At 40.8% G+C, this 23,140-nt stretch overlaps 1 protein-coding gene across 1 annotated transcript in view; it reads right to left on the reverse strand.

The window, feature by feature from the left end:
- The window catches only part of LOC140264734 (peroxisomal multifunctional enzyme type 2-like), a 46,795-nt gene that overhangs the window by 23,345 nt on the left and 310 nt on the right, over positions 1–23,140 (reverse strand). The window lies entirely within an intron of this gene.

Consider the following 23,140-nt stretch of genomic DNA (forward strand, 5'->3'; position numbering starts at 1 on the left):
ACAATGGGTGGACAACATTTTACAGTAGATTTCACTTCAGTAACACACTAGACTTTTAAATGTTTCCTGTACACATCTTTCCTCCGAGTTATCTTTTTAATAAGGTTTATTCCAAAGTCCACACTTTTGCAATAAACTTATTTTGTACACTGTCTTCATGCTTGTTTTCACTTGGATGAAGAAGTGTGGTTTTGACAGGATATTAGACAGTGAAAACTCAAACAGCTAGAGAAGAGCCGTAAATGGGAGAGGACAGCAAGACTGAGAGTCACTCAGGAAGGGGGTGTGCTGTGGTTTAACCCTGCAGGCAACTAAACACAGCCTTTCATTCACTCCCTCCACCTAGCCAGATAGAGGAGAGAAATGGGAAGTAAAAAAAACTGGAGTAAAACTCTTACACTGAAAGAAATAATAGTAAACATTTATATATATACATGTATGGAAAAATTATATACATGTATACACACAGTCTTATAAACATTTGCCAAACAATGCATAATATGATTTCTTACCACCTACTGACTGATGCCCAGCCAGTCCTTGTGCACTGCTTCCTCCCCTTGCCAACTCTCTGCAGTTTTACAGTTTTATCACCTGTCATAAAGTAAGGAACATCTCCTCGGCCTGTTTAGGTCGGCTGTCCTCGTTCATGTCCCTGCTCAGCATCTTGTGCCCACCCTACTGGCAGGACAGCATGAGAAGCACAGAAACAGAAACACCCCTGGCTCTGTGCAGTACTGCTCAGAACCAACCGAAATATCAGAGCATTATCAACCCTGTTCTTCACCTAAAGCCAAATTACAGCATCATATCAGACAACATGAAGAAAATAGGTGCTGTCTCAGATGAAACCAGGACAGAGGGGAGACTCCTGAAGTCATATACACGGGTGATGACAACACTACCTGAGGTACCAATTCTATTTCTTCGAGAATAAAAGTGTCTGTATTTTAGGGGAAAAAAAAAAAAAAGGCTAAAAAGGAACAATTTATTCACATCTTGCTAGTCAATACTTGATCTATAGGTGGCTTTATGCAGTTTGTGTGCTTTAAATCCGATCAGATAAGTTCAAGTGTGGATTTACTGACTCTTTCTGAAAATCCCTCAATAAATACAAAATCATTACGTTTCCTACAGCTGGCTTCTCTATGCTGCTTTGTATCACTGTCTTGAAGAGCACCACACACCGTACATCACTTCTTTAAACACACTCTGTGGAATTAAAATGCCTCGTGCATTTATAAACATCTTTAACTTACAGACAGAAAATGGAAAGACAGCAGAAAAGGTCGGAATTGTCAGCAGCACAAACCAATTCTGGCTCTCCAGTGTAACATTTGATTAAAAACTGCATCATGAAACATTCACAGGCAAGGAATTTCAAAAAGTCTTGAAAGCAGATCTACCCAAAAGGATGGCTAATTTTTTTTAGCTGCATACCAGAACTGTCATGTGCCTGAGACAGCTACGTTGCATGGAGCAGCAGTACCAGGAGTATGATTTGTGTGACAAGCCACATGATGCTGTTTTTAGCAGAGGCATGTTGGGGGCGCAGTTGCCTCTACATACAGTTTGTTCCAAAATAACAGAAGATCGAAGACGCTTCGAAATCCATCTGAACAGTTTTGTCTGCCTCTTCACCTTGCCTGTTTCTCATCAATTTAAGTAACAACAAATACTCAAGATTCAAAATTGAAAACGGGAGAATGTTACAGTGAAAAACAGGATCCTGACACAAGAGAAGGTAATTTTTCAATTGATAACCATTCCTTAAAAGCTAGACATTTTACCAAACTAACTTGACATTAACAAAAATCTGGAAGTTCTTCAAGCTTCTTGTAGCTTCCATTTTTCTTATCAACAAAGTGGAAAGGAACACAGAACAGTATAACCAAAACTGCTTCTTGGAAAACTTAATTTTGTGGGATACTGTGTACTTACTGTGGCAATATTCATTTTGATATCTGCAGTTAGGTAACAGTTCTAACTAGCAGTTAAATAACAGAAGAAACTGATTGCACTGAACTATATTAGAATACTGTAGATTTTTTCCCAAACAAGCAAACAAAAGAAAAACTGAAAGCTCCAGCAAACTCAAGACCTTACACCTTTTTCTTTCCTCAAAAGTGGCCTGCATCACTCTGACACCATGAACCTCAAATACACACTACAGCTTATTTTGTGTTTGTCATCACAAAATGAATTCACAGAATCATGGCATGAGCTGAAAAGGATCACAGTGATCATTTAGTTTCAACTCCCTGCTATGTGCAGGGTTACCAACCACTAAAGAATTCAAAGAAACCAACACGTTTGGAAAGGTGACAGTAACTCTCTGGAGATGCAAGTGTCTAAGATTTAAGTGCATCTAAACTGCATGAGGAATCATTTACCAAAATTTATTTGATTTAGAAGCATAAGTTTCTGGTTTGAAAGCTGGCAAAAAAAGAGTAGTTTGGTGATACTGAAGATCTGGAACTGTGTTATACTTTCCCTAATTGGTTGAAACTGTATGAATCATTTCTTGTTAAATGGCTAATAGTTGAGCATCCTCTAGACTTTGTGTTCTTCTGTCAAAAGCTCTATTTTTACTCAAAAGATTTATGGAAGTATGCCCAGTAAAGCATGGCTCTGGTTACAGAGAACAAGTTAGAAAATTCCACAGCACAAATGTATTTCTGCAACATGGGACGAACGTCACTCGCTCTTTACAGAGAAAACATTTTATGTACTTCAGCAGGATAAAATTTTTAATCCTTAAACAGCTTTAGAAGCCCGGATACTTACCTACTTTTCATCTTCCAGGAGCTTACAACGTGGTACTTCAGGTCACTCATTCAAAAGCACTGACTGATCTTTAAACAACTTCTCCAGAAAAGGCTCAAATTTTTGCAGGGTAAAGACTCATTATAGTACCTTACTATACTATCAAATTAGCCTTTGATACCACTAACCAAAGGGATCAGTTCGCTCTGATCAGTACTTATGTCAGTAGACACTGACATAAACAATCATATTTCAAGGAACTGTAGTTGCTGTACCCTCCATTGTGCAACTTACACAGTGAAGGGCTAAAAACAGCTGTTGTGCCTATGTTCCCAGTATGCTCTTCCCTATAAAGCACTTAATCCTGTCTGGAAACAATAAAAAGTACCCTTCCTCTCGCACTCCAACTTTACTTAGGGTTTTCAGCAGCCTTCTTGTATCCACAGAGTGCACATACAGCTGCAATGTGCAGTGTACAGTGAAGCTAGGGAAATGCCAACACGTAGGTAACAGCAAGCAGTTAATTTAAAATTAAATGTAGTTTCTACAACAACCAGAGTCATCGAATTCAATGAAAGAAAGGAGTCACTGTAAATGTTTTTAAAAGATGCGTGATGATCCAGGTATCAGGAAGTTTACTATATGATGAGACTGTGAGAAGCGAAAGGGGACAAAACTCTGTTTTTCTTAAGTAAATTGTGGTGACACAAAAACAGCCTGCTGAATGTCACAACAATCTTTGGAAACTAATATAGCTCACGTTAACAAACGACTCTTAAACTGTTTTGATGGCTGAATGGCAATGGCAATTTTTGCCAACACCTTAGGCATTTAAACACAAAGAAGAAATAAACTCCATTTATTCCATAACAGAAATGTTAATGCAATTTGCACGCCAGCTTCTATTTACAAGAAGGATTTTAGGCAGTTACATGTCATTCCACTGACACAGGAATGTAAAATTTTGATAATGTTTCCCCAAGTTGTCCAACACTTAAAATCCTGTACTTTTCCCCATATAGTTCCTGAGATCTGCATATTCTCCATCCTACACACTGGTATCATGACTTGAACACAGGTGCTACTGAATAATTTGACAGATAAGCCTTCTAATGCTGAAAATCCAGTGCCTTTGGCCCTGCAAAATCTAATCTGAGATGAATTATCACTGTATACTTACCTGGCAGAGCAGATAATGAAACAAAAGCAGTGTGATGGCTATTCTGTGCCACCTCCTTTATTGCCAACAACCTATTTTGCAGTAGCAAAGTTTCAAAATTTCTACATCATAGGACGCACACAGCAACAATCCTAAACAGATTCTAGCTTGAAATTTAGGCTCAGAAACTAAACTAGGAATGAGGGGTCACAAACGCCTTCTGCAAGCTGATGAATCTGGAATTAATCCTGAAACTATCACACAGAGAAGAATCTGAACCTGGTTTTCAGCATTGGAACAAAATGCCTTAACAACTCGACCATTGCTGTGTCTTACTTTATCTCTAATAAAGTGTCAGTTGCTAGACAGCATCATTTCTCCACCTCTCCAGAGTAAAATATTTTCTCATTTTTCCCTTTCTGTTGATGTGCTTACATGCTTTTGATAAAGTCTAATCAGAACTGGATGTCCGTGTCCTTTAGAGTGACACTGTGTCTTCTGCGATGCAGCAAGTAAATTAGTGACAGAAACAGGAATGCTGACCTAGTGTCTGTCTTGTTTAAGTGACAGGAGTAACTAGGACTTCAAGTACATAAATCAGCTGAATGAGACTTCAGTTGAATTACTGTGTACGTAAGTAGAGCCAAGCAGGCATCATGGTTACCACAGCTCAGCTGATGACCAATAATTTAATTGAACACCTCCAAAAGGTATAGCCTCCTGTCAGGACTGCACTGCTTCTAAAACTAATATTCTCTCTCTTAATGCTGGTACCTTTCCCTTCTTTCTTGTCTTACATTTCTGCACCTTCAGAAAAGGATAGATTTTATTTACTTAAGTTTTACCTTTGGAAAGTAGATGCCTGTGATTCAGTGTGACTGTGGATGGAAGGAAACATATCTAAACAGACACATGTCAGTATTTCAGGTTTACCTAACAAAAACTACCAAAGAAATAAAAATTTTCAAAATCTCTTATGTTTTAAAGCCACTGTCTTTTTGCATGCAGCATTTAACATAAATTTTGAACTTCCTCTTTTTTTTCCCTCTACACGTGTGTGTTCACTATGTTAATTTATTCTATGTAAAATTTTGTAATAAAAAGCATAATAAAAGTGTCACCACCTTGTGAAAAAAACGTTTTACTACACTGAATACACTATTGTATCTTAACGTAGCAAAAGATTCTTCCCCTGCTTCAGGGAAGAATGAGGGATTCAATATAATGGGCCAACAGATCAATACCTGGCTCCGAGCTTGGTGTGCCCGGCAGGGGTTTGGGTTTTTTGACCTTGGGTTCCACCGGTCAAAAGGGATCTTAAGGAGAGAATTGGGTAGGTTCATCCAGAGGGCTTTAAACTAGTTATGAAGGGGGGTGGGGCAGTAGCTGGGGTCACCAAAATGGAAACTGCATGCAATGTCCCTGTGCTTGCAGGAGAGGGGTATGCTTCTAAACCCCTAAGGTCTTGGCCCTTGGTGAAGGAGGAGGATGACTTGCCTCCTTGTAGGAAAAACACGAGGGCTGGTGTTAAGCTGGTGGCTGTGGAAACGCCTAATAGTAGTCACAAGGCTATTAGGGCTGCTGCTGATCGCAAGGAGGCCAAGCTCAGGTGCCTTTATGCTAATGCACGCAGCATGGGTAATAAACAAGAGGAGCTGGAGGCCATTGTTTGTTCAGAAAATTTTGATATAGTTGCCGTCACTGAAACATGGTGGAATGACTCCCACACATGGAGTGCAGTGATTGAGGGCTACCAACTTTTTAAAAAAAATAGGCTAGGTAGGAAAGGTGGTGGTGTAGCTCTCTATGTTAAAAAAGATTGTGAATGCGTGGAAATCAATAATGATGATGACAGGGTTGAAAGCTTATGGATCAGAATAAAAACCAAGGCCAACAATACCGATGTTATTGTGGGAGTTTGCTACAGGCCACCTACCCAGGATGATGAGGTGGATGAGATGCTTTATAGGCAATTGGGGGAGGTCTCAAGGTCACTCCCCCTCATTCTGGTGGGGGATTTCAACTTCCCAGACATCTGCTGGGATTACAATACAGCAGACAGGGAACAGTCTCGGAGGTTCCTAGAGTGTGTGGGAGATAACTTCCTGACACAGTTGGTGAAGGTGCCGACGAGGGGAAACAAAACTCTGGACCTGTTGTTTGTTAACAGAGATGGTCTGGTGAGGGATGTAAAGGTTGGAGGCCGTCTGGGACAAAGTGATCATGAAATGCTAGATTTCTCGATCCTTGTCGAACCACGGAGGGGAGTCAGCAGAACTGCCACCTTGGACTTCCGGAGGGCGGACTTCAACCTCCTCAGGACTATGGTTGAGAGGGCCCCCTGGGGAGTATCTTTGGAGAGTGTGGGAGCCCAGGAAGGTTGGGAATACTTTAAGGAAATTGTCCTAAAGGCGCAGGAGCTGACTGTCCCAAAATCGCGAAAGATGAGCCGACGGGTGAGGAGGCCGGGCTGGCTGACCAGAGACCTTTGGCTTGATCTAAAGAACAAAAAGAGAGTTTACGGTCTCTGGAAGAATGGGGGAGCTACTTATGAGGATTACAGGTTTGTAGTGAGGCTGTGCAGGGAGAAAATTAGGAAGGCCAAGGCGCAGCTAGAACTGAGCTTGGCTTCTAAGGTTAAGGAGAATAGTAAATGTTTTTATAAACACATCAATACCAAGAGGAAGGCTAAGGAAAATTCCCATCCCTTGTTGGATTCTGAGGGCAACTTGGTCACTGAGGATCGGGACAAGGCTGAGGTACTTAATACCTTCTTTGCCTCGGTCTTCAATAGTTATGCTTGTAACTCCCTGGGAACGCAGCCCCCTACACTGGTAGACGGGAAGGGGGAACCAAAAGAGCCTTGCGTGATCCGTGATGAGATGGTTCTGGATCTACTTAGAAAGCTGAATGTTTATAAGTCCATGGGGCCGGATGGGTTGCACCCTAGAGTTCTGAGGGAGTTGGCGGATGTGGTCGCCAAACCACTGTCCATAATTTTTCAGCAGTCTTGGCTGACTGGGGATGTCCCGGTGGATTGGAGACTGGCAAATGTGACGCCTATCTTCAAAAAGGGCCGGAAAGATGATCCTGGCAGCTACAGGCCCATCAGTCTCACCTCGGTGCCTGGGAAGGTTATGGAAAGGATAATCTCAGGTATCATCATGGACGAACTAAAGGTCAGCCATGGGATCGGGCCTAGTCAGCATGGGTTTATGAATGGTAGATCCTGCCTGACTAACCTGATTTCATTCTATGACAAGGTGACCCGCTTAGTAGATGAGGGAAAGGCTGTCGACGTGGTCTACCTGGACTTCAGTAAGGCCTTTGACACTGTCCCCCATAACATTCTGGTAGAGAAGCTGGCTGCCCGTGGTTTGGATGGGTGCACGCTCCGCTGGGTGAAGAACTGGTTGGATGGCCGGGCCCAGAGAGTTGTGGTCAATGGAGTGGAATCCAGTTGGCGGCCGGTCACAAGTGGCGTCCCCCAGGGCTCGGTGCTTGGGCCGCTTCTGTTTAACATCTTCATTGATGATTTGGATGAGGGGATTGAGTGCACCCTCAGTAAGTTCGCAGACGACACTAAGCTGGGAGGGAGTGTTGATCTGCCTGAGGGGAGAAGGGCACTACAGAGAGACCTGGATAGACTTGATCGATGGGCCAAGGTTAATGGAATGAGTTTCAACAGGGCCAAGTGTCGGGTCCTGCATTTTGGTCATAACAACCCCAGGCAATCCTACAGGCTTGGGGAGGTGTGGCTGGAAAGCTCCCAGACGGAAAGGGACCTTGGTGTGCTGATGGACAGTCGGCTGAATATGAGCCAGCAGTGTGCCCAGGTGGCCAAGAAGGCCAATGGCATCCTGGCTTGTATCAGGAATGGTGTGGTGAGCAGGACTAAGGAAGTCATCCTGCCCCTTTACTCAGCATTGGTGAGGCCTCACCTCGAGTACTGTGTCCAGTTTTGGGCACCTCAGCACAAGAAGGACATGGAGGTACTGGAGCAGGTCCAGAGAAGGGCAACGAGGCTTGTTAAGGGCTTGGAGAATCAGCCCTATGAGGAGAGACTAAGGAAGCTGGGGCTGTTTAGTCTGAGGAAGAGGAGGCTGAGGGGAGACCTTATTGCTGTCTTCCAGTACCTGAAAGGTTCTTACAGTGAGAGTGGGGCAGGTCTCTTCTCACTACTGACTTGTGACAGGACGAGGGGAAATGGCCTCAAGTTGCGCCAGGGCAAGTTTAGGTTGGATATTAGAAAGAACTTCTTTACAGAAAGGGTGGTTAGGTACTGGAATGGGCTCCCCAAGGAGGTGGTTGAATCGCCATCCCTGGATGTGTTTAAGAGCCGCTTGGATGTGGTACTCAGGGATATGATTTAGCAGAGGTTTGTTGTTGTGGTATTGTTTTGTGGTTGTTTTTTAAGAGATAGGCTACTGGTTAGGCTGCGGTTGGACTTGATGATCTTCAAGGTCTTTTCCAACCTGAGTGATTCTATGATTCTATGATTCTATGATTATCAGTCCTTCATTCCATCTCAGAAGTTCAAGCATCTCAGACACTTGGACTAAGAAGGAACAAAATTCACAAATAATTCTTCTTCCTACTCTTTATAGGCATGGTAATTTTCACTACATATTTTCAGGAATAAATCTTGGTAAGCAAGCAAGCACAAGCAACAGAGACCCAACAGCAGTCTGCAAATCAAGCTGATAATACTGTGTCAATGTGCATTCAGACATATGCGTGGAATAAAACCGCAGAACCTTAAGAGAACTGTTAAAATCTTGCTGAATTTAATGAAATGTTAACCTTCTTATTTAGGAAGAAGAACTGTTCTCTTTCAAAATTTCTTTCTCAAAAATGTACAGATTGCCATTTATTTTCTGATAACATAACGCAATGATTCAGCAGACCGCACAACTTGCCTTGCAAATACTTTCCACTTAGCCTGTGACTCTCTATGGGGCTTTTACAGTGTCATTATCCCTCAGATATGGTATAGAAATAACTAAGATAATTTGTTCTCTTTGATGTCCTTAAGAACAATCATTTTTTTTGAGAGAGAAATCTTTTTCTATGGAAAGAAGCAGGATGAGCTGCCCTAAAAGAAGAATTTCTTTAGAAAAACACCTTGTATATTATCTGCAACCACTCCACCAAAGGATGTACATGCATGAACAGAGAAAATTATACATGGCACATGCTCAGCTCACAAAAGAAAAGTTCTTTTCTCATTGTGATCCAAAGGGATCATTTTGTGGCCTTCCTCTGGATTCACTCACACAGCTCCGTGTCTCTCCCGTACTGAGGACTCCACATCTGGACGCAGTGCTCCAGGTGAGGCCTTGCCAGCACAGAGCAGAGGGGCAGGACCAGCTCCCTCACCCTGCTGGCCACGCTTCTTTGGATGCAGCCCAGGATATGGTTCAGTTACTGAGCTGCAAGGGCACACTGCTGGCTCATGTCCAGCTTCCCATCCACCAGTACACCCCCAGATCTTTTTGGCAGGATAGTACTCAATCCTTTCATCTCGCAGCTGGTACTGATACTGAGGGTTGCCACAATCCATGTTTAAGACCTTGCACTTGAATTTCCTGAAATTCATGAGATTCTCTTGTGCCTGTGGATGGAGTCTGTTTGGATCTCTCTGGGTGGCATCCCATCCCTCGGGCATGTCAACTGCACCACACAACTTGGTGTCATCTGCAGGTGTGCTGAGGGTGCACTGATCAAAAGCAATGCAGTAGGGGGCACTCAGACAAACAGGAATTTCAAATGCAACACAATAATCAGAAGCAGAAATAAAGAAAAGGGTACAGCCAATGGGAAGGGTCTTATGTTATAAATCTCCTTTTAACCTCTACTATTACTAAAATTTTAACAAAATTTTATTGTCAGTGTTTGTTTGCCTATTTGAGGATTTTTACCCAGATTAAATAGTTCCATTCACAAAAAATACTGTTCTGTGGTTCCTAAACCTCTATTGTATTGCAGACTCCAAGAACATCGCCTTCATTGGAAGAAAACTTTAAAGGTCACACATTAGCTACTAATCCATACTAGAGGAAAGAAAGATGCTAATAAGGTCTTGCCCTCTGCTATACCAGTTCACCAAAGTATAAAACAAAGCTCTTCCAACAGCAATTACTTTGTAGTATTGCAAGACTGTAGTTACTCTACAGAAATTTAGTTCGCAATTAAATCTATTGGAAACAGACATTTAAGACATTTAGTTACTATAAAATCTAAGAGTTACTTTTATTTAATCAATATGTAGTTGAAGAAAATTAACATTCCAGTAAAATGCTTTTTATGCCTAAGAAACCATACATAGAAAGAAAGCATATCAGATCTGCAATTCACAGTGATAACAATGATGCTTTATTTTACATCAATTAAATAAATTAAACTGAAAAGTACTGAACTACTGAAGCATTGAAGTACTGAGGTACTGAAGTACTGAATTATTGAAGTGCTTCTCCCAAGTGGGAGATAATGCTTCTCCTGGGAGAAGTATTATGCCTGTAAGAACCAACTAGTTATTACAATAAGAATTTGATTTTTAGAAAGCTAAGCTCTCATTCCCAATTCACAATAAGCCTTGCCACTTTTACAAGGGGTAACTATAAAAGAAATCATCTGAGAAGCTGTCACAAAGTACTATGATATTAATGACATACCAAGAGAAGTTACTGTCAGAGGAGGTGAAAACTAAACAGAAGCATGCTTCGTATTTACCAAATGAAACACAAGATCTTCAAAAATATTTTTTAAAAAAGGTAAAATCCATAAGTATATTGTTAGTTTATTATTAGTAAGTTTATTATTAACCATGCCTGACCTCAAAGCACAAAGCATCAGGATGATTTTTATATTTTTGCTAAAGAAAGAATTTTTCCAAGGGGTTATTTATTAGCTTTTGCTGTTAGCACGCTTCCTTGTCTAATGTCTGTTAAACAATCAGTCTCTGAAATAATTCTTACTCTAACGCAGTTGTAGGTTTGCAGCAGATTACCAAATTATGGAGGAAATAACTTCCCACATACGATTCATATTCTGCTGAAGTATTAAAAAAGTGGTATTCTTTCTTACTTTTTTATTATTATTTTTAAGAATCTTGAAGTTAAGATTCAAGATATTAGGTAAGTATGCATCTCCTAACAATGGTACGCTGCAGCCATTCTTAAGATGAGGGTTTACATTAGGTTTCTGTGTGCAAGATTTAGAATCTTGCAACTGATACTAGTCAACAGAAGACTTCAAAAGGCCTTTTAAGGCCTCTTTAGCTTTTAAAGGACTGATTTTCTTGAAGATTTTGAGAGATGCTTCCATCTGCTACCCAGCATGTAAATGTAAAATTGCTATCTACGTCTAGTTTTAATCAATCTCACACTACAATTCCTTGGTGAATAAAGAATTTCAACCTTAGATAAATAATTTGTAACCTTGCAATACTTATGTATTATTATCTTTACAAGTACTGTGGTTTTACCTTCTCCAGACATATAGAACATTCTGAATCCTAGAGTCAAACACCAACTTCTCACACATACTCTTGGAAACCCCTAGAATAACTGGCCCTTAAGCACAAAAGGCCAGTGTCTGAGCTAGTATTAGGTGGCACAGCTCTATGAAAGTCAAATTAAGTTTACTCAATGTAGACCACCGTAGGGACAGTGAGAAAAAGAAGTCCCTTAAGACAATCTGTAAAAAAGAAGACAGCATATGTACAGTCAGTTTTAAGTAAAAAGCTGTCACAGTGTACCGTGCAAGGCTCTTTTTTTCTAGCTTAAACTCCTCAGCACCTAAAGAACTCTGCTTTTTGCTGCACAAAGTACCCATCCCTCCAATTCTACTTTAAAAATTGCTCTTTGTAGTAATACAATAGCTTGGGGTTTGGGCACATGTAATTTTTTGCTGTGGGTTTTATTTTTTGTTTGTTTTCTGTTGTGCAGCTTTATTGTCAAATACACCCTTCTTGTACACCCTCTTTTCTATTATAATTATCAAGCTAAATTAACATCACAGCTCAGACAAATGCCTTGATGGTTACATAGTATCACACCACTAAAGACACTACTAGACTTAGATAGCTAGTGCAACTATTTACTGATATATTTTCAAACGATTTGCAACCCAGCAATAGTAATAATAATAAAAAAAAAATCTATGAAATTTGTTAATAGTTGGAATCGTATAAGAACTATCTGAAAAATAAAGCACCCAAATCACTTGTCAGCAGATAATTAAAAAAAAAACAAAAACAAAACAACTAGCAATCCCAAAATCTCATTCTCTTGCCTCAACGTAGTTCAGTCTAATCCAGACTCCCAGTCTGGACAAAGTACCAAATTTCTGTAAGTCTTATAGGTCCGCTGTACCATCTGCACTTGGATTTCAAGAAACAGAAATTACTTCATTGGTTAAGGAAAATAAGTTTGTATAGTTTGTATGGTTTGTATGGACATTTCTTTACCCAAATGCCATTGCTTCAATAAATCTTTAACTTCCCATAAAATAATTGTCATTCAAGCAATCAAAGACCAATAAGACTCGACTGCACCAGTGGTACAGATATCATTACAGATTAAGCTCAGTAGCACTACAGCAGACTATAAACTCTTGTAAACTTAGCCCAGTCAAATTGCCTCTGAAACTATCAGTAAAAATATCAAGACAACACTCTAGTTGGAAACAGAAAATCATTTATTACACAGAGCACCACCATCGTGTTTTGAGGGAGGATGCAGTGAATTTTAAATATTCTGGAGGCTGAACTAGGAAGCTGGAAAACAATATTAGCTGAGACTACCATTCACTTCAAATTAGAAGTTTTTGCTTGTAGTAACAATCTAACAACAGAGCTTTCTGTTGCTACACTTGATTGGAAATTGAGACAGAAGCAGGACTAAAACCACTTCAAGGTCCTGCACAGGATAATCTACTGGCATGCAAAGGAAGCATGATGAGAACCATTGTGTTACTATGACAAATGCTAAGGAGTCACCTGAAGTTTTTAAGACCAACCTTAGGGTTTTGATATTCCTGAGCCTGTGTTCAAGAAGAGACAGACAAGCACGCTCATTTTTGACAGCCCACGTGTGTCACGTCCTGCCTGTAAAGGACTAACATGTAATTTTGATAGCTGATGACAGTGACATGGATAAAGGGCAGAAGTTGCAGCAAGACCAGAAACTGCAGTGATGGAAAAGAGAAAAAGCGCTAGTTAAAGAAGTGTTCTCTGGAAATGGAAGGACTAATATGATGCACAGAATTTGAGAAATCAAATGAAAAATTCACATACGCAGAAGCTGGAGAAGAATGGCAAAAAATAACCTGAATGGTTCATATCATTTGAGTAATTACATTGGGTTTTCCAGAACAATTTAATCTAAAGGTGGGGAAAAGAACATATCACAGTCTCATGTAAAGATGTGACAGACTGGTATTCTTGTAAGAGCAGAAGGAGCTGCAGACCTCAATTCCCTTCATCACTGCCTAATGATATTCACAGCAGACATACATATATGCATATATAGAGAATCACAGAACCATTAAAGTTCAAAAAGACCAATAAAATTATCAAGTTCAACCCTGAGCCCATAACCACCATGCCCACTAAACTCCACTAAACCATGTACCTCAGTGCCACATCTCTGTATTTCTTGAACACCTCTAGAGATGATGAATCCACCACTTCACTAGGCAGCCCATTCCAATGCTTGACCACTCTTTATGAGAAGAATTTTTTCCTAGTATCCAACCAGAATCTCCCCTGGTACCGGTTGAGGCTATTCTCTCTCATTCTATCAGTAGTTACCTAGGAGAAAAGGTTGACCCCCACCTCACTACAGCCTCCTTTTAAGTAGTTGTAGAGACCAACAACTTTTCCTGAGCCTCCTCTTCTCCATTAAACAATCCCAGTCCTCTCAGCTGTTCTCCATAACATCTGCGCTCCAGACCCTTCTACAGTTTTATTGCCCATTTCTGGACACACTCCAGGGCCTCTAAAGTCCCACAGTGATAAGCCCCAAACTGAATACAGTACTCAAAGTCTCGCCAATGCCAGGTACAAAGGGACGTTCACTATCCTAATTCTGTTGCAACAGTTCTGACCACACTATTTCCGATACAAGCCAGGATGCTTCAGTTCAGCAATCATCCTGTTCAGATCCCTCTGTAGGGTCTTCCTACCTTCAAGCAGATCAACACTTTCTTCCAACCTCGTGTCATCTGCAAACTTACAGCCCTCATTCAGATCATCAATAATGTTAATAAACAGGGACAACTCCAATACCAAGCCCGGGGAGAACACCACTAGAGACCATCCATGTTTAATTTCATTCACCACCATTCTCTTGGCCTGCCCATACAGGCAGTTTTTTACCCAGTGAGGAATACACCTGCCCAAGCCATGGGCTGCCAGCTTCTCTAGTAGAATACTGTGGGAGGCAGAGTTAAAGTCTTTGTTAAAGTCTAGACCGATTTCCTTCATCCAGCAGGCAGGTCACTTGGCCATAGGCAGAGATGATCACGTTGGTCTCTTGGTGTCTGCATCCACTGTATTCATACATGGGGTCATGCCACAGATTTGTTTATTTTTGGTTTTGAAAACAAGTAAAATGCAGATTCAAATCACAGATGATGGTAAGTGAATAATCATTTACTAAAGCAATTTAAATGAAGAAACAGAAAGTATGAATATCACCTTACTTTAAATTTTAACATCAACAAATGTTTATTAAGAGACGCTAATGATAACATAGCACTTTAATTCAATATATATCTAAGTATCTGACACCATATTTAGAGCACAAGACAGATGTGAACTCTCTAAAACAAGTCCAGCAAAACACTGGGAAGATGATCAAGTGGCTGGTGCATCCAGCAGCTGAGGCTTATTCCAATACATATAAATATCGAATTTCAGTGTATATAAACAGCTGATTGGAGGGAGCAAGAAGACAAAGTCTAACTCCTCCTCTAAACACATTGTTCCTCTGAAGGTGATTCAACACAGGCACAGGTTGCCCAGAGAGGTTGCAGTCTCCATTCATGGCAATATTCAACAGTTAAACAAAAAAGATCTGAAACAATCTGCTCTAATGGTCCCGAGATTGACTTAGGTGAGTTCTACAGGTCCTCTTTCAACATCAACACTCTCCAATAAGAACTGAACTGTATTATTTTAGATGGACAATTACTATTTCATTAACATATACAATTATAAGAAATCAGAGAATGAATGCTGTGTTATTTTCACCCATTTCTAAAAAAAAAAAAGCAAAAACAAACAAACTAACAAAACACAAGAACCTCAACAACAAAGCATGTGAAAAAAGAATTATTCTCTGTTTTTGTTATACTTCAGTAAAGAAAAAAACTGTCTTTTTTTTTTTTTTTTTTTTTTTTTTTTTTTTTTTTTTTTTTCCATAATAACTTTATACAGGCAGGACACAGAGTGACATGAGTGCACACCAATTAGCTTTTATGGAGATGCAAGTTCAACATAATTTTATTAATGTTTTCAGTTTGGGTTTATTTCCTTAAGTTGCCTATTTTAATACACTTTCCAATAAAGTAATTTACAAAAAGATATGTTATTAAATATCAAAACATGACTGCTTTCAATACTTCAAGCACTTACCTCACTTTCTGTAGTTCACTGGAAAGGACAAACCTTCCTCCTCATTGGGAAGCCTTTGCCCATATAAGTTCTAGAACCCTGTGCAGATAGTTTCACTTAACCAAATGATCAATTTCTGTCATTGTTTTAGTAAGTATAAAGATTGTCTCGCTTACAACAAAAACTACTATAGTGCATGTAAGGAATGTTCTACTCTGCTTCTACCTTGTAGTAATTCACTGAAAGATCTGTGAACACACTGTGCTAAGGAGAAGAGTATAAACCATTGTGGATGAAAGACTAGGATAATTACTGCAGAGCTAGAAAAGAGCTGAGGAGAAAAAAAATAAAATGAAATGTGTTTCAACATTGGATGTTTTTTTCAGATTACTGAGGAAAAAAAAAAAAAAAAAAGAAAAAAGAAATCTGGAAGAGATTCAACACCAGTGCCCTCAGTTTTCATGATGTGATGTGGCACATGCTGCACGAAACAATGGATGGATGAGTTTGTTAACCTTTAAAGACATAAGAATGTACTACTATTTTTGTGAAAGAAGCAACTGACAGTACTGCTTCTATAATTTCTTGTCACCACTGCAATCAGCTGCAGTACAATAATTTCAGACTCAACAGGAACGCCAATAGTTCAGCCACCCACCCGCCCCACCCCAAGCATCCAACATGTGAGCAGCATCCAGAAGGATGCTGCAGGATTTTCTCATCTCTTTCACAAGCAGCAGAATAAAACCAAGACTCATGTAAGTACAGTGTCATAGTTTTATGGATTAGTTATCAGTACTCCACGCCATAACATCAAGTAAAGCACTGGGAATTAGATGCTCCAGTTCCACAGACTGCTGATTTTCTGGGTACCTGGTTCTCAGAAGTACATATCCCAGAGGACTTTTCACTATTCTGTTTCAGTATTCTGTTCAGAGAGAAAGAAAAAACTGTTCACAAGCCCTCTTTCCTTTTGCTGCTTACCTGCAGTGTGTGCTCCCTAGCCACCTTGCCCTCAACATTAGAGCAAGGCCTTTGGTTTTGGATACTCTTTCTCTCATTTTATTTGATTTATGAGCCTCAATTCTAATTATATTCTATTATATTATACTATCTTGCATTTCAGCATCTTATTTAGTAAATCAATTTTTCTCCTGAGATTGTTGCTGCTGTTTTGATTTTAGGCCATCTCCCTAACGTTTTTTCCCCTCTTTCCCATTCCCTGGGCTGTGGGTCCATGGGTCCTCCCACCCTATTAGTCATGGGGTCAAACTGGCCCACAAACCATTGACAAACAGATTAGACAGGTTGTATTATCTTCATGTTACCTGCTGCTGCCCCAGGTTATTAATGAGGAAAGCAGCGCATATGCAAAATAGATACCTTTGCTCTGTCTGTCTCACTAAAAGAATCCCCATGAATATTTCAGTATGTCAACACCCAAACATGATATGCATGAGTTACTTGTGAAGCTTCTCACCATTCAGTTCACTTTCCTTCCAAAGAACAGAGCTAGCATGGAGAGAACTATAAGCCACCAACATTCTGCAGTTCTAAATGAAATGAAAACTAGAAGAGGACAGTGATGTAGCTCACAAAGACACTGTGAATTAGGCACTAAGGGAAAGTACTTTTTAAACTCAATGACATGCACATTTCTCCCCCGCTTCCCCCATAGGGAGAATAAATTTGTTGAGTATGAAGTGACTGGGAGCAGTAACTTGGCTGTAAGCTCTTGACTCAGAACTGGGAAGAGTGTTCCAGAACTTCTTCCAGCGTGTGAGTAATGGGAACAGAAGTATTGTTTCATTTTCAGAGGCAAATGGCAAAAGTCTGCAAAATGTCAATGACAGTACTCAACCAAAACTATTTTTGCATCACACACACACACACACACATATATATATGGCAGCAACTGATTCCTCTGAATTCTGAACTTTTAATAAAAATGAAGAAGCCTGACATTAAATTCTGCTTCCCAAAAACTTGTTTTTGTTCATCCTGAAGTCAGTGTCAAAAGCCTGACTGCAACAGACCAGACTTCCTGCCTCAGTACTTATGTTTTCTGTATTGTGGTCAGTAGCGCACAGATTGGGTGAAGTCCACATTTCAGCACAAAGATACATGTTTTCACTGTGGTACTGTTTTTATTTGAAAACTGAATTTATATATGCTCTATTTAGCTCATGGTTGCACAATACCCATTACTATCAGGAGCTTAGTATTGCATAAAGGGAACGAAGTAGCTGACATGAGTGTTTAGGAAAACAAAACAGCTAGCACAAATTGACAGCATGCCCTCTGTCAAGCCTCTTGATATTAATAAGCAGTGCTCTATATTTATGCTGGTTATTCCTTTCATTGTATTACACAATAGCTTATTGGTAGCTTTGATTACAGACACAAAGCAACTTCACCTAGTGCCAAATCATCTTGTCAGGTCCTGGCAAGCTTAGAACACTTTTTAAGTTTGATAGTTACCTTTTAGCGCTATTAACTTTATTGATACTATTTACATAAGAATCTTATGTAAAAAAGCCTGCGCTCTTCTATTTTGTGTAACTGCAGAAATGCTTCACACACCACAAGAAAGGAAAGGAAAATTATGATTCATTTACCTGCAGTGAGTATTTATCGCCCTGTCTGGACCCCTGGGCAGATCACAGCAAAGCTGTGTGCAGTGCTTCCTTTACATAATGAATCTTACTCTGTACTTACAATAAACATTCAGGTAGGGTTCATGGCTGCATCTGTCACCAAAGACTACAATGAGAAATCAGAAAAAGAGTCTAATGCTGAAAATAAAAGCAAGATTTGGAATAGGCAGTGCCAAATGACAGAAGATGCCTTGGTCCTGGTCTATGAACCGGACCATAACCCCAGCTACAGACATGGAAATACTAAGAGAGCTTCAATATCTCCCATGGATGCCACCCCATACAGAGCACCTACCTACTGGAGCACTCCAAAAGGAACATTTAAGAGTGCCATCATCCAAAAACTGTATTTAAGAAGGCCATTTTCTGGATTTCTAATAGTAGGAAGAAACATAATTAACAACCCTTCAGCCTTCAGCTGCCACTACCCAGCAAAAGAACCGTGACAAAATGTGAACGAACGGCTGTTTACAAGGGTGGATAGCAACAGGTCTAGGGGGAATGGTTTTAAACTGAGACAGAGGATGTTAGGTTAGAGATTAGGAGGAATTTTTTCATTCAGATAGTGGTGACTCACTGGAACAGGTTGCCCAAGGAGGCTGTGGATGCCTCATCTCTGGAGGCATTCAAGGCCAGGGTGGATGTGGCTCTGAGCAGCCTGGTCTGGTGGTTGGCAACCCTGCATGTGGCAGGGGGTTTAAACTGGATGATCACTGTGATCTTTTTCAACCCAGGCCATTCTGTGATTCTATGATATCTGCAGAGATAGATTTGTAAAGCTGCTTATATTTCTGCCTGCACATCAGAGATATTGGGATAGCATTGACTGTCTCTGCTCTTATCCTCTTGTCAGATGCTCTCTTCAGCTTTCTAGATTCCCAAAGAACATGCAAGAACCTGAACAGCCTTACTGCCATTTAGATCATCAGCTGAAGCTAGAAAGGACTGGAAAACACTTGTCTAATATGCTCAATATAGGTGAGATATAGTACCACAGATCTTGCAGGAGGTGGCTATTACCCGTACCTCCAAAGACCTAAAAACATTATGACTGGCTTGATTATGGAAACAGGTCGTCTACCCCGTAACAAACTTTGTGTTTCTTCCTGGTTTTGTTTTTCATTTGTTAGTTCCATCATCATTTGGAAAACACTGTTAAGTCATGCCCAAGTTTTATATATCACACTTTTATGGCAAATAAAAGCAGCAGTTAAGCGAGGGAGGATTATTCATTCATTCCTTCAGCAAGACATTTTGGAAGGATTTAGAGCTGAGGAGGTAGCCTAAGAGAGACTGGAAATTTACTGATGCGTGTGCAATGCCTTTTCAGGCTTCTGCTTCTTCTGAACCTCCACTTTGGATTATCCTAAACACTGTCAATAGCTACACAGCTGCTTCCCTTTGATAAAAGTTTGGAGCACATTTAGCCAATTAAAAGCTATGCAAATGTTTCACATATAACTTCCAGAAATTTGCCCTGCATGATGAGTTTTTACTACAATTAGAAGTATTTATTGAAGTATTTAGGGAATAGTTCATTAATGTAAATAAAAAAGTACAAGGCTCCAGAAATGTCTAACATCATACAACATGAAAGCAACAAAGACTTAAAAATGAGGATCTCCATGCCCTGCCATCCAAGTACACAAGTGCACTCCTATGCACAGTGCTTCTCAAGTCAGTCAAGAGAACTAGGGCTACACTATATATTCTGCATTCAAAATACTTCATACTACCACGGTGCACCAGTTTCCCTTAGAGCCCATCCCCTCATAACAGAGGTAGTTGATGGATAAATTTTACTTGCAAAGCAACACTTAGTAACAATCATCTTCCTAAACCTACTGCAGAGAAAAAAAAGATCTTTTATCCAATACTCTGGAGAAGGTTTCACAACTTCATTTTGCAATAGCCTGGACTAAAGAACTATTCAGAGTTACTCAATCCTTTGGCAATCCTTTGATTTTTCTTTGGAATATTCATCAAATAATGACTACTCAAATCCATTCAGAATAGTAATCCCTTCCAGCACAGAGTCACATCTTGCTGTTGGTAAACAGAATTTTAACAAGAAGACACGAGTGGCTGAGTCTCTTGCTAAGCTGCATCCTAGGGAGGAGCAGAGGCCATAGGTGAACTGGAAGTCTGCACTTGGATCACGCCACCCAGCATGCCTCCCAGTCAGCCCTTCTTCAATCCCAGGCTCTGTGCTCCCCTTGGACCTAAGCAGACCAAAGGTAAGGGCAGAAGGAGGAGATGTTCTGCTTCCAAGATTGCTCCTGGCAAGTACGTGTTCTAACAGACATGATTTTGTCCTGTTTTTACAGAAAATGTACAAACTTCAGGCTCTGGGCTTATAGCCCATTTTCTCCTTAATTTCTCACTGCTTGCCTCTGTTTAAACACAAAAGCTTTTACAGCAGCCATCAGAGGAGGCTTTGGAACAGAGGATGGACACACAAAAAATTAACATAACTACAGGAAGATAAATGTAAGAACATGTAGCATTTAATGTGACTAATAAGCCAAACCGTGAAAAAACTGTCCACTTAGAAGCAAGGAAACCACAATTTTTGATAGTATTTTTAATATAAAACTTTACAAAGGGAAGCTGAAGGATACTGTGAGAGGACATCCAGCCTGTCTCAATACCTAAGCTTCCATAATAAACACCATGTAGGAAACAAGTAAATTATTGGTAATTAAGAGTAACAAGGAGGTAGACACGGACAAAAACAAACAACAATATTCTCTAAGTGACAAATTTTCAGAATCGCAAGTAAACATTACCACAACTGAGCCAAAAAATAAAAGAAGACAAGGAAAAAAATAACCCTCATAACCTTCCCTTAATGCAGAATCTAAGTCTTTTTTATTGTAACAGTGATACAAACAGAATGTTCTCAGAAAGCTATACACCCAACGGAGGGAAACAAACAAGCAAACAAACATAGGAACAACAGAAAAAGGAGTACAAAAGCCTGATGGCAGCAAACAGACAACGAAGATAAAGAGTTGTCAAAACATTTTTGGAAAAACACAATCTGGAGTGAAATGGGAAAGCACAAACTTGCACCCCCAGGGTTAAAACCTGGCATGGTCCCACAAGAAGGAACCACTGAACAAGGACAGATATACTTCTGAGCATAATACACCAAAACTGACCAGTGTCCTGTGTGCTTTCATGAAACACCTGTCTGTGCATCCTACCATCCATGAGAAAGCATGATTAACTTATAAGATCAGTTATCTCACTTTCACATTAAAAGGTATCCATTGCAGATGAATCAAGGGGCCTTGTACAGATTTTAGTCCCTACTACAAAAGGCAAACAACATGAAGCGCTCATATTGGCAAACTCCTGTCAACCTTTCAAAACAAATTCCATGCAAAGCATATTTAACACAATTAAAATGTTGTAAAAAAGCAGGCAACTGCGTATCAACCCTCACTTGTCAGAGTATCAGATATATCATCTTTATAAAGTATTTAAAGAAAAACATTACTTGGGAACTCATGTGTGATTATGAACTCGTGTTCACCACCCTTTTAAAATACATGTATATATATATGTATTTTCTCTCAAAACATGTGCTTTTGCAATCTTATCACCTTTCAACGCACACACCACACTTCATAGGTGGAGTTACAGCACCGTTCTTCTACAGCTTCCTTTTCACATTTCACTTCTGTTTAGGAAAAGAAGTTCTACACAAGCCATTTCCCCACCAAGCAGAGGTACATCCCATTCCCTTCGACAAACACAGTCAGCCAGAGTAAAGCCGTTTGCTTAGAAAAAACATGCCACAGTAAATGACGACACATGACCTCCACCAACAGAGATCTTGTTTGCTCACTAGAGGAAAGCTGGGAGTATGCTGTGCGGAGAACGATTTACATTCACAGGACATCCTTTTCAGGTCCTGAAAAATGTGTTTCTGCACCAACGGGAGACAGTTTGCTCTATCAGTCTGTGAACGTTTGCAGAGCAGTCCTACAAGCAGTGTTTGCTTCCACTTTAAAACATCCAAACCACAGAAAAAGAAGCACAGACAGATGCATTTTAAGGAAGAGAGAAATTGTGTTTTCTTAAAATCTCGAGTTGTGAGTGTGATGCCCAGCAGCTATGAGCAGTGTGTTGATGCACACATCAACCTCATACAAAGCACTGGGTGAATTTCAGACTGCCTACGACAGCCGAAGCCTGTTGTATAAAACTTGTTGACAGTGTTGTTAAAATAGAAAACTAATATTTGATAGCAAAAGACATAGCCTCTTAAAAATGTCAAATCCAGGATTATAAAGCAATGCTCTGAGATCCTGGATTTGAACTCGGAACATAATCCAACCATCTGTCGACCAGTTGTGTTGCAAAATCAAGATAATAAACAGGAGTTTTTCTTCAGCTACAGCATTTCCCAGCTCCCGCAGTCACCGCGCTCCGCCTGCAGATTAACGGAACAGAGGTGACACCCGCCACTGGCAATAGGAAGACAGAAAAGGCAATCCTGCCCGGCCTCGGAGCAGCCTGGAGAGGCAGGTAGGCAGGCTCCGTCCGTCGCGCCGCTGCGCCAAGCCGGGAAGGGACGCGCGTCCGGACTGCGGGACCCCCGGCCCTCACCAGCTCCTGAGGGGGCGAGAGGCGGGGAGCCCCGAGAGAGCTGCCCGGCCGCCGAACCGCAGAGCGAACCCCTCGGCGGTTCCGGGCTCAATCCGCGCCACCCGTCCCGGAGCGCTGCGCGCCGCAGGCAGACGCAGCACCCCCCCGCCTCGGGGCACGGCCCCGCGTGCAGCCCGGCCACCAGTTGCTGGGACCACCGTGCCGAAGTGGTGGAAGGAGCGGAGGCGGCGGCAGAACCCCGATGGAAGCGGGGCACCCGGCCCACGGGCGGGGATGCTCGACCCGGGGGGCAGACCAGGGGCTGGCCACGAAGCTCTC

Source organism: Excalfactoria chinensis (genome assembly GCF_039878825.1).
Source record: "Excalfactoria chinensis isolate bCotChi1 chromosome Z unlocalized genomic scaffold, bCotChi1.hap2 SUPER_Z_unloc_10, whole genome shotgun sequence".
NCBI classification, from domain to species: Eukaryota; Metazoa; Chordata; class Aves; order Galliformes; family Phasianidae; genus Excalfactoria; species Excalfactoria chinensis.